This window comes from Oreochromis aureus, linkage group 17 (genome assembly GCF_013358895.1).
Source record: "Oreochromis aureus strain Israel breed Guangdong linkage group 17, ZZ_aureus, whole genome shotgun sequence".
Classification (NCBI taxonomy): Eukaryota; Metazoa; Chordata; class Actinopteri; order Cichliformes; family Cichlidae; genus Oreochromis; species Oreochromis aureus.
This window is the reverse complement of record NC_052958.1, coordinates 32103270-32115815: the sequence shown is the minus strand read 5'-3', so window position 1 is coordinate 32115815 and position 12546 is coordinate 32103270.

Sequence of the window (12546 nt, the reverse complement as noted above, 5' to 3'; positions counted from 1 at the left end):
TGATGTTATAAAAGCAATCTAGAGTGTATTTTGGGTAGAGATGTACAACTGTTTTGCAGTTTGCACCTCTCCACGCTGCGTGTATTCATTAAAATCAATTGTTTGATTGACCTCTTCTGGACCATCATTGTTTTACTCTCATCCTCAATTTCGAACCCGTAACATTTGGTGCATTGGCCGAGGTTGAGTAGAGAGAGTTGGAGGTTGAGACTGAGAGGGTCCAAGGTGCTCAAACAGGCAGACACGAGTCAGTGGTCGAAGTGAGTGGACATAAGCCGGCTTATTCAAAGGTAAGGCACTACCTGTTGAATTATTTCCAAACAGTGCTGAATTGGTTCTGACAAAATTGAAAGTCTACTCACTGAAATTACTGGTAAAGGTCTGTTTTGATTTTGGTGAAAATCTCATGAGAATTGAAGTTGAAGTAATGATAATGTAAGGTTAAGTGACAGTACTGATTAAAGGAAATGCAGTTGGACTGCTAAGGAAAGAGAATTTAAAGTAGTTGGACTACTGAATTTAGGATATAGGTCATTTGAAATCTGTATATGGTCATACAGTTATAATTGAATATAAAGCTGGGCTTGGACATCAATACAGTCGGTTTGGTGGTTTCATAGGATGTCTTTAAAATACAAGTAAATTTCTGTAGAACGGAACTGTGGGAAGTTCTAAGAAAGTGCATTGTTCGGAGGTGACGCTCCAAATTTCTTGGGGACGCTCAAGATCTTCCTCTGGGAGGGATAGTCCGATTGGCAATCGTGGACAACTGGGGACGGTCCAAAATAGCTACTGATTGGATCAGTTGACCGTTTGGAACGGTGTTTGCACTTTTTTTGGGTAGTAAAGGTTGGACCTTGGGCGTTGGACGCTTTTAAATTTACTTAGGAACTTTAGCAATTAGACCAGACACAGGTTGGACCTGATACTGGGTCATTGATTATCAAAAACTTGGAGTTTGTCCCTTGGAGGGTTAATTCAAATTTTGTCTAAATTATGTAGGTTGTGCAATTTAAGGCCTTGTAAATATTATTTAATTTATCAGACGTCTCTGTGTTATAATTTCTATGTTTGTATATAGGCTCTGTCTGCCACGGGCACTGCAGCAGGCTGGTTATTTTGAGAGTGTGTCTGTGTCTATGTAAATGAGATGCCTGTGACTTATTTCGAGTGACATTTCCCGTTTACTAATGAGTGGCTAATGACTGACTGCAGAGCCTGGGTTAAGGACGACTTATATTGGTGTTCTAAGGGAAGAATTGCTTTTATTTCTACTTTGTTGGCATTACGGTTGTTAAATACGATGACTACTTTATGATACATGTCTGTCTCATTTTGCATGTGTGCGAGTGGCTTTCAAATGTAGTTTTGTAATGTAACCTGTACACTCCATGGAGGAAACAGACCATGGAGTTTTGGAAGAAGATAGCAGAGATATGACTGGCTTTACGTTTAGTCTTGTGTTGACTCCAATAACGGATGGTCAGACAGGGCTGGTTGAAACAGAGGTGCGTGTTTGCTGTGAAATAGGGGCCACTGACCATGACTCAAAACACAAAGGCTGTGAGATTAAAATTACTGTGAGTAACGGTTTGACTGTTGACTAGGGAAATAATATGCTTACTTTTGGGTCTATGAAGATATTTGACCTTCAGTGATGTTATGAGAGGTTTCAGTTTTCTTTTCTTTTTCTTTTGACTTGCTCTTTCTGATCATGGAAGGCATGTCCAAGATACTCGTATGAAAGCGTATTTCGAGTGATTTTAATTGTGTGAATGCTGTCAGTATTTGATTTGAGTGACTGTGTGATTTGTCTGAGTAAGTGAAAAGGGGGAGTTTGAAAGAAAAGGCAGTGTGTGAGACGATTACTGAATGACTAAAGAGGTTAGAACCTTTAAACGTGTGTATGGAATAAAGGAGTGTGAAATATATTTCTTGTGTGATGAAAAGTAGGATGTGCTAAAGTTTGAAAGTGCTTTTAATTCAAGAAATGCATGAGTGATGGTATGAGAGGTTGAGTGTCTTTTTCTCTCAGTTCAAAAACACATAAGCATATACATTTGGTTAATTGTTTGGATGTGTGAAAGAGCTCGGTTTAAATGGGTGTGAGTGAAATGAAGGTGTATTGTTTTTAGACTAAGATTTAGTAGAATAAAAGAGGGCCTGTAGACTATAAATACAAAGAAAAAAACAAAGGAGTTAGATTAGTTTGAAGAACAGGAAATATGGCTCTGTGTACCGGGGCTGCAGCGACAGGAAATAGTGAACAGGAACTTTGCATGCCCATATATGGGAACTGAGTGTGTACAGAAAGAACACAGAGAGACAGACGAGGCCCATGGAGCAAATGAAGCCTTTAAGAAAAATGAATATATTACTAATTGTATGCTTTAGTGTGTCTATAGAGATTGAAAATGTGACGTCATTGAGGGGTAAAACCGCAAAGGATTGTGGGAACCCAAGGCAAGAGGTACTACTAGCGCATGAGCTTTCAATTGAAATAAGTTACACAGCGATAAAAAGAAACAAAAATGCCAAGAACCTGTTGTATTATTAACTGCACAAGCCGGAGAACGACAGCCGCGTGAAGTCGACGGAAATGCGTTTGGTTTTATCGGATTCCGGCGTGGAAGAGAAATTCTCCAAGCCATGTCTCCGAAGTCACGAAGAGGCGATGGATGGCCTGGATTGCCGCTATCAGAAGACCTAATATAACGTTCGAAAACACTCCACCTCACATGTTAGTCTGCTCCAAGCATTTCCACAACGGTAAGTGTTTTGTGGTATTTAATACGTCTTATATGGCGCTGAACAGAAATCATCACGCTATGCTCCTTTGTTTATTGTGGCTCTGTGTAATGTTTGCTGTATTTTGTAGGCAAACCAGCCTACGAAATGCTGGAATGCGATCCAGACTGGGCACCCTCTCTCAAACTGGGCCACACAGAAGTTAAAGCTTCTACCACTGCTAGATTTGATCGGTTAAAACAGAGATCGAAATCAAAACAGCCACGAAAAGGCCAGCGTTCCTCTGGGGCAGAGACAGCTCATGCAGGTGAAATCCATCCAGGTAAAATTGTCAATGTACATAAATAAATACCACTTTTTCCACATTAAGCACTGTCTTATTTTTGCACTTTCAATGATCTTGTCTTTGTCTGTGTGCATGTATGTCTTTCAGCACCAGTCACTACGGAAACTACAGCTGAGAGCCAACCACAGCAGATAAATCCAAAGCACGAGGATGAAGATCTGCAGGAGTGTAAAATGTGTTCTCAAAGGTTACAAGAAATAGCACACCTTCAAGAAGAAAACCTAGTGTTAAAAAAAGAACTGTCCAAAAGAAATTAGACATGGAATTCTTGAAAGACGAGAACTCTAAAGTTAAATTCTACACAGGGCTGCCTTCTTTTGCTTTACTAATGGGGTGCTACAACAAATCAGCCCGAGCTTGCCAGACACTGACAGGAAAATTTCCCAGTTTCAGATGCTCTTGCTAACTCTCATGCGTTTAAGACTCAACCTTCCGATTGCACATATTGCACACCTCTTTGATATTAGCCGGACAACCACTTCCACTGTGTTTAACATTACTGTAAATGTGTTGTACGCTCACCTGAGTCCATTGGTGCACTGGCCTGGAAGACATTGCATACAGGCCAGTATGCCACACCAGTATGTAGAGATGTTTGGTGACCGGGTGACAGTTATTATTGACTGTTTTGAACTGTTCATAGAGAGGGCACAAAATTTACGTGCCATGGCGGAGACATATTCAACATACAAAAGTAGACACACAATGAAATATCTCATTGGGATCACACCACAGGGGACCATCTCTTTCATTTCTAAAGGATGGGAGGGCGTACAAGTGATAAACGAATAGCGGAAACTTCTGGCTTTTTACAGAAGCTTTCACCCGGGGACATAGTGCTCGCAGACCGGGGTTTTGATATCAGGAAAGTGTTGCCTTAATGGGTGCCACTTTAAAAATTCCAGCATTTACACGGGTCGCAGTCAGCTACAAGCAAAAGATGTGGAGGACACACGAAAACTGGCACATGTCAGGATCCATGTTGAACGTGTTATAGGCTGTCTACGGTCCAAGTACACTATCCTAAACGACACCATCCGTCTAGGTTTTGTGGTGCCATGCGAAGGTGAGAACATGACTTTGCTGGATAAGATAGTTGCTGTATCATGTGCGCTCACAAACATGTGCCCAAGTGTTGTTGTAAAGCAAGCAAGTGATGAATAACTGTTTTCCAATTTGGTCTTGTTTTGTTGTGCAGCTATGTTTTTAACAAAATGAAATAATAATGCACAACGGTATATTATTTTGCCTTTGTCCTGTAAGCTTCGATAGTAACATGTAAAACTTGTCAGTTATAAATAAAGACAGTCCTGATGAATGACTTGTGCAACACTTACTTTATTTGTATTGGTTCTGACACTGTATATTAGTACAGTCTGAAAAGAAAGATTGCGTATGGACATAAAGAGATAATAATTTACAGCACAGCTGTAAAGTGCAGTGGTGTGAGACACATTTATTGCAATTTTAACACGTTATAATAATTCACTGTGCGTAACAGAACAACAGATAACAAACCATAAAGTGCAGAGTACAGGAAGATGTGTCCACCTTAATGTGACACTAAACATGAAATCACAAGAAAGTCCTTCAATATAAGAGTTGTCTCAGAATGTGTGTAACTGAAATACTTTGATTAGTTTTCTATGCAAGCTTTTGTCTTTCTTTTTTTTTTTTGTCACGGTGACATCCATGTAATGTGGCCCTTGTGAAACACTGGTTTCTCGATCACTGTAGTGATTGGCCAAGAGCTCAGGCATCACAACTTTGTAGAAAAAATCCTGAGCGACAGGCAACATTTTAGTCCACAAGTCTATATCTGGCATCACACGTGTAACAACACAAGCTTTTGTTGTCCACACAACAATGTCACAAAAGTGTGACTTTGTAACATAGATCTGTGTTTGTACCTGCTTGTAGTAAATGTGTGTCTTTTTCAACTCAACCCTTCCATCTTTTAACCCCAAACAAAACCTGTCATCTTCACAGGCCTGCAGGAGGTTGTTGTTGCGGTGTTTATATGGGCACTTAATTTCCACACATCCTTCACCACAACATTCACATTTTACGAGCGCATCAGGGGTGGCACCTAATTCTGGGAATGCGGGGTTGATTATGAAACCACACTTATCAACTTTAAGTTCTCTATGCTGCACCTTTCCCTGTGAGGTGTACCACTCGCGTGCTGTGTTTTCATTGTCTCTTCCCCACTTGAATTGTTGCGGTTCTTGGTTGGAGAGCTGATGTGACAGTTTTTGTGGGTAGCACACTTTCTTTACAGTTGACAACGCAGGACTGGCAGTGGAGGTGGACACAACCGCATGTATGTTTGACGCAGATGATTCTTCCTGCTCGTGCTGTGTGCCAAAGGTCACATTTGTGCTGCTCCCTGGTTTTCTCCTCCAGTGCCTCTGCCTCAGCCTTTGAGACAACGACACAGTGCTTCAGACGTTCACAGTGCTGCAGAAGGACAGATAGCTGACAGCCCTTCAACTGTGGGTCAAAGATGCGTAGCAGTGATTTGGGAGGACACGAGGCTGGACAGGGTCAGCATATAGGTGGCAGAAGTCCTCCATAACAGCGCATAGGCCTGACCGGTTTTCATGCATGAGATCTGTGAGAGACTTTAAATCGGCCAGTGTGCGCACTTGTAGTGAGCTGCCACCAGTGCGAGTCCGGATTTTGGGTTTAGGAGAACAGTCACTTTGTCCAGCACTACATGATTGGTCGAGTGCCCTTTTTCTTGCTGCACTGGTGGTGTAGTCAATTGTGTGGCCTGGTACTCCTTGCACTCTCTTGATGTTGGAGGGCATAATCCAGTAAGCTTTGACATCTGTCGGCGTGATATTACCTCGTGAGACGCACAGTAGTGTCAACTTTGTAAAGGAGAGCCGCTACATGCACACACTTCTCTGCCACACCAGCCATGCATGTGCAATGTGCACTTTCAACGTCCCCATTAGATTGCAGAATAACCCAGGGCTGAAGAGGCTTTTGGCTGAGGCGCATGGAGTGATTTACCTGAAACAGTCAATGCAGAAAAACATGTTTGTGAGGACAGAATGTACAGTAAATGTGTAGCTTTGCATAAATGGTAAATTGTCCTGGCAGAATATTATGTATCGCTTCTGTTATTACCATGGTACATAGACAACAACATATACTTTTATTCACAGGATATATGACAGATTTTTGTCTCAGTGATTGCCCAGTACGATTACAGCATACAATATTATTATCACTGCTACATTTCTGTAATGCATACCATATATTCTTTGCACTACTAATTAATTACCGTGAGCTAAAAGGTCCTATTTATAAACGGTTCACGAATGTGTATTTATGAAGACTATTTGTGAGACAGGTAAACTTACCGTTGTGCGTACGATGGTCTTGTGTTCTACACGGTGCATTTCAAGGTCCTGTACCCATCCGTCCGTGAACTGCACCTGGGCCTGTTGCAGTGACCTGAAGTTACTAAAAACTTCATGAGTGTATGCACTCACTCCAAGAACCATGTAATTATAAATCTGAGCGTGGTTAAAGTTGGGCAGCACGCTGATGTCTTTTGTCCAGTCTGTGTGCTCGTAAGGGTCTAACCCTTTCACTCCTTTGATTTTTTCCAAGTACCTTTTCTTTGCCTTTTCCTCGAGTCTGTCTTTGTACGGACCGGCATTGTTCTCCTTCGCTTTGTACATTATTTTTGGTGAGAAAAGAAAAAGCAAGACGGTATTGGAACGTGAGAAAAAAAAGCGTTTTATGTGCTGCAAATGCTTGCATTTGATGCGGTAATTTAAATGTCCTGCCTTCACCTCCCGGCATGCAATGCGCGAAAGTCACGTGGTCTGTCAATCTCTATACAGGTGGACTCTCTCAACATTGCAACCTTGAGTTCAGCAGCAGAAAAGTAGATTAAAAGAATTGGGAGAATAAGCCAGTTTTTGGCTCGAAATTGTGCGGCTGGATCTCTCACTTTGTCCCTGAAGCGGAGAAGAAGTTCAAAGGACAGTCAATCGCCTGATGAAGACCGACAGAACATCGTGGACTTGAATACAGCAGGCAAACGACAGTGCCACTGATCCATTAACACTGATGACGACTGACGACCAGCAGCAGCATGTAAGAGTACTGCAACATGTACTGTGAAAATACAGGCTGGGCAGTTGAACAGTGGGATAAAGAATTGTGGAAGAGCACTGGACATTGAGTGATATTTTGCCACGCTGGGACTTAATCTGAAAGAAAGACTGTAAAGAAACAGAGAAGAAGACAACAGCTGAGTTGAGACTGTGTTTGCTGGAGCTTTGAAGCCCGAACAGGACATTGTGCAGAGAGGACCAGTGAGAGATGAAGCTGGACGAGTTGGACTCAGAATATAGGATATGATTGGATTGAAAGTTGAAAGCCTGAACTCATGACTGTTTAGGGATGTCCACCACAGCATAACAAAGAGGTAAACACTAGAAAAGGTGAGAATAATGAAAGAAATAATTGTCATTACCTTAAGGAATAGAAAACACACATACAAATTGTTACATGTGAGATTATTTTTGAAATGAATTAGAAGTGAGATAGTTTGAATCTAAAGCTCAGTGGTGAAATGCATAAATTAAATATGAATATATAGGATGCAATGAAGAAGCAGTTTACACTCAATTAACATAAAATGCAAGGAAGAACACGCTTACATGCATGGCATAATTGGTGTTTCTGATTAGAGATAGAGAAATGGGTTATTTAGGCACTTGTGATAATAATGAAAATGTCTTAGTTTTGTTATTTTCAGGAGTAAAGCAGAACCGGACAAATTCTCCACAGCAGCAGTCGGAAGAAAAGTATAGGTTAACATCAATGGATATGTTAAGGCAAGTTTCTGGTTGAATTGTTCACAGAATGATGTGTCCAGGAACCTGAAAAGTAGCCCTAACTCCTGGCTGAAGACCAGGAGTGCTTTTATTTAAGGTGGGAGATCAAAAGTTTGGGCTAGTAATTCGGGAAAGAAAAAACTGACTGCTTAACTGGAGAATTGGGAAGGAGTCTGGGAGACTGCTGAAGCCATAGATGCAAAATACCACACACAAACAGAAAATGCATTAACCTTACAAAGACAAGCTCATGAAGCTTGTCTAATCAAAGCTTGATGCATAGAGACATTGATTGAAAACCCGGCTAAGAACACAAGCGTATGCAATGAAGATCAGCTTGCTGGTTGTATGAGTGAGAGAATGGTGTGAATGTTTAATAAAATAAATGGAAATTAACAGAAGAAAAGTGATTAAAGCAGTTTTATAAGAGTGAGTTAGGAGTGCTTTTGCACTGATTGATAAAAGTAAGTGATTAGTATAGAAAGAAAATGAAAATAATTCAATAAGGTGTTAAGGTTTCAAAATGCATTTCTGTTGAAGGTGCAGATTTGGACAAGAAATTTATAATTTAGTGTTGACACATTGTTATAACGTGTTTATATTTTAGGCTGAATCTAAGTATGGTGAAGTGTCTAAGGGGACATGGTTGTGTGTAAAACGGTGCAGTTTGGACAAGGTTTTCAGTGCGTTGAATGGGTGAAATTTAAGATGGTTTAAGATTTTTGGGGCTGTTGTTTTCATTTTAATAGAGGGAGTTTTGATAAACATGGACATGTCTAAAAGGGCCCATAGTTTTTATAACAGTGCACTTAGAAAAAACCTGTCAGGTGATTTTGTTTTGTACTTTGATGAGCTAACAATCAGCTCTCTTTTTTTTTTCTCATTTTTGCTCTAAGCAGGCCTGGAAGAGAGTGAACTGACGGCGCGGACAAATTACCAAGTAAGGATTGCAGCGAGTCAATCCAGTCAAAAGTATAGAGAACTATTTTCCTAAAAAGGAAAAACGAAATAAAACAAATGATTGAGCTCATTTTGCTGATGTGGAGCATCTGATGACGTGCAGAAGGCTGCAGTATCAGCAAAAAAAAAAAATATCATGTGTGAATGCATGTGAGTGAATGCAGTGATCGGACCAAGAGGGAAATAAATAAAAGGTTGACAAACAGGAGGAGTGGAAGACTTAATTCTGGGGATGTTGATGTTTGTTTTGAGAAAATTATTTACTGGGGTTGGATTATGTTATTACATTATAGAATGCCAAATGCTAAAAGGAAACATTGTTTGAGGTAACTCAAGTTACCATTAACTGAGGTAACACATGATTAATAACTGTTCTGTTTAAGTTTATTTTGTGTTATAACACAGGTTGGATCATAAGTGGGGAAATTGAGTATGAAATGTGAAGTTCTGGTTAACACACAGGTTTTTGTTTCTAGGACGTTTCAAGGATGCAGGCTGTGGATGGAGCCAAGAAAAGATTTGACATGATGATTAATTTGATTTCATTCCTTAAAAACAGGTTTGAAGGTCCGGAGCATGTAGACTTAATATGATATGACTAACCTTTTCTTTTAATGCCCTAACCTGAGTGAAGGATTTTGAGTTTGTAACACATGAGATGTGTCACAAAAAGGGGGAGTTACAGGATTTAAGGTTTAATTTGAAAGGGTTTTAGGATTACTTGATGATGTTTAGGTTTTTGATAATTTAGGTATGGTAAAACTGAGGCAGAAAGTGTTATTTTCAGGTTATTTTTGATTTCTAGAATAAGAGGTTATAATTTAGGCGTGCACATACAGATATGTCAAAGGAAAATTGTATATATGTTATTAGCTACATGAAATGTGTCTACGTGACTTTTACCTAATAACTTATGTGATGATAAAGTTGTTTACCGACTAGCAGCTTGCTCTCTTCTTGAACATACAGACTTAGAAAAGGGGAACTTCAGCTCTGAGTTCTGAGAATAACTCTGGTATTTTTGTAAGTAGACAGGAAACACGTCGAGACCGCCGTATAGGGCAAATGTGTTAGAGCTTGTAATTAAATGTGGGCTTGAAAAGAGGAAGCAAATTTGGTACAGGACGTGCTTGAGATGATCAGATGAGAGAAGGGAAGGTCAGGAATAGTTTAAACTAAGATTGAGAAATTAAATTGGGTGAAAGGGGGTGTAGCAAGTAGATTCAGGGCAGCTCACAGCCTGGCGTGTAACGCAAGGTGCCGTCACACAGCTTAAGTTATTTGTTTGATTTATTTTATGACAAAATAATAAGGAAACATTGAAAACATACAACCCGTTGAGGAGACAGATAGGGTTGGGGAATTGAAAGGGTTGGTTTGCTTAGCATAATGCACTACAAAGTATACAAAGTTTATATAACATGATGCAAACACACGAATCAGAGACACGTAATGAGAAAACTGATTAGAATGTTCCTTACAACTACATGTTTATTGTATGCAATGATATTAACTATGGCTGTGTTGTTTATTGTCTATATTTTGCAGGGCACTCCGAACCACTTGTCTGAACACGGAGGCCAGTCCAGCCCAGCACTTCCTGAGACTGTAGTTGCTAAAACAGGATCGGTAAAAAGACAAAAGCGCGAGGGGTCAGGTAAAGGTGATGAGTGTCTCAGCAGGAATAAGGGCATAGGGTTGAATTATGGTAAAGGGTCTACCAGCTCATTCACATTTGATTTGTGTGACGTCATTAAGTGTACAGGAGCTAGTAGTAGCTGGAGAGCGTATGATGTACGGGTCTGCAATCACCCCATGATATGCTTAGGGTAAATTTAGTTGATGCAAAGTCTAAGCCGCAGCTCAGAAAGCTTAATCACCATTCTGACTGATCAGATGGTAACTTCGGGAACAGTAGCTCAAAAGGAACAGGAACCAAAAGGGAGAGTACTTCTGACAACAGATTACTTTAGACTGAAGCTTAAAGAGTTGATAAAGCGCGCCACGGGTTTCAAGGACAGTAACCTCTGGCTTGATTGGGTGGCTCAAGATGCTAGAGAACAACATGTATCTGACTGTGTTGCCTGTGCTTCAGCTAGGTCACGGTTGTGTACAGAGCCCGCACCATTGCATTAGAGGATGAGTGGGGCTATGATTGTATGTTACAGTTAACTAGAAGTGAAGTGACTACTGGCAACTGTACTTTGTTGTCCAGACTTTTCCTGCCATTTCAAAACAGACAGCAGTGGGACCATTTATGCTAAAATAAGATAATTACATGTTTCAAGTTTTCTACAGATAATGAAAAGTACAAGGTGGGAGAGATCGACCCAACTAGGTGTGCTGTCACACTCACAGGACGAACCACCAACAATGTAAGCGACCCTACCACGGTAATTGGAACATGGGCAAGAAGTGGGCTCTACTAATACTGTGGGGAAAATATTCGTGTTCCTATGGGAAGCGTGGGGACATGTGCGATGAATGCGATTGGGAGCTCGATCATGCTTATTGGAAACCAGGTAAAGGCTATTCCACAACATAACACGTGAACTTTAGCTGCCATACGTAAGAGATACATTTTGGCCAAAAGAGGGACCCAGACTACCCATGCATATGATCCTTGTTTGAACTCGCCGACCTGGATAGACTCCATAGGAGTGCCCAGGGAGTTCCTAATGAGTGCAAGCTGGTAAGTCAGGTAGTTGCAGGATCGGAGAGTATATTTCTTTGGGTAACGCCTAAGAAAAATGTTGGCGCATTATGTTCATTACAACCTGCTGAGACTCTCTAACCAAACCAGGGACGCCATGATGGGGTTCGAGAACAATTAGGTCCGAGTTCACTGACGGAGAGCAAAATCGAATTATCTAAAACCATGCATGAGCACTCAGGTATCGAAAATCTGCTGGCGTCCTGGATGACATCTGTGTTTGGACAATGGAAAGGTGTGGCTAAGTAAACTTGGCAAGTGTCAGTGATGTTTTCTTTGACTGTACTTTTGGGAATATTGGTCATCGCTAGTTGTGGTATCATTCCTTGTGTCAGAGGATGGTTGGTAAAGATAATGGCGAGGGTTGCGAACCCTGCCTGGGTTGAGGGAAATTCTTTATTCCTATTATATAATCTGCATTATTATGATTGCATTAAGAACATGTTTTACAGCATTGTTTACCAGTAATATTGTTTACAGGGTTCATATTGCATTGAATAGGTTTGTCATCACATTCATTCTATTCACAGGTTTAGTTCATTTTATACACATTGCATAACTGTGCTTGTTTAGAGTTGATGTTCCGTCCAAAAGGGTTTTAAGCTTCACTGGTGAGAGTGTCCAGGTGATACATGTTGAGGGAAGATGAGAACATAGCAGGTTAATTGCATGCATGCTTACAATACACATAAATCTAGTAGCAGGCCTGAGCGAAGGCCCAAGTGTCTTCTACTTCTTATTTGAGACCTGCGCCAATTCAGTTTACTTAGTGATTGATGACGAGGGTCCATTCCACTAGATTTCCACCAGAGAGGGACCCAGGAAAGGAGCAGAGACCACTTAAGCATGAAGTGTTTTCAAGTGGGAGCTGGCGTTTTATTACTGGACCACCTAGATGACGTGAGGTTATTGTC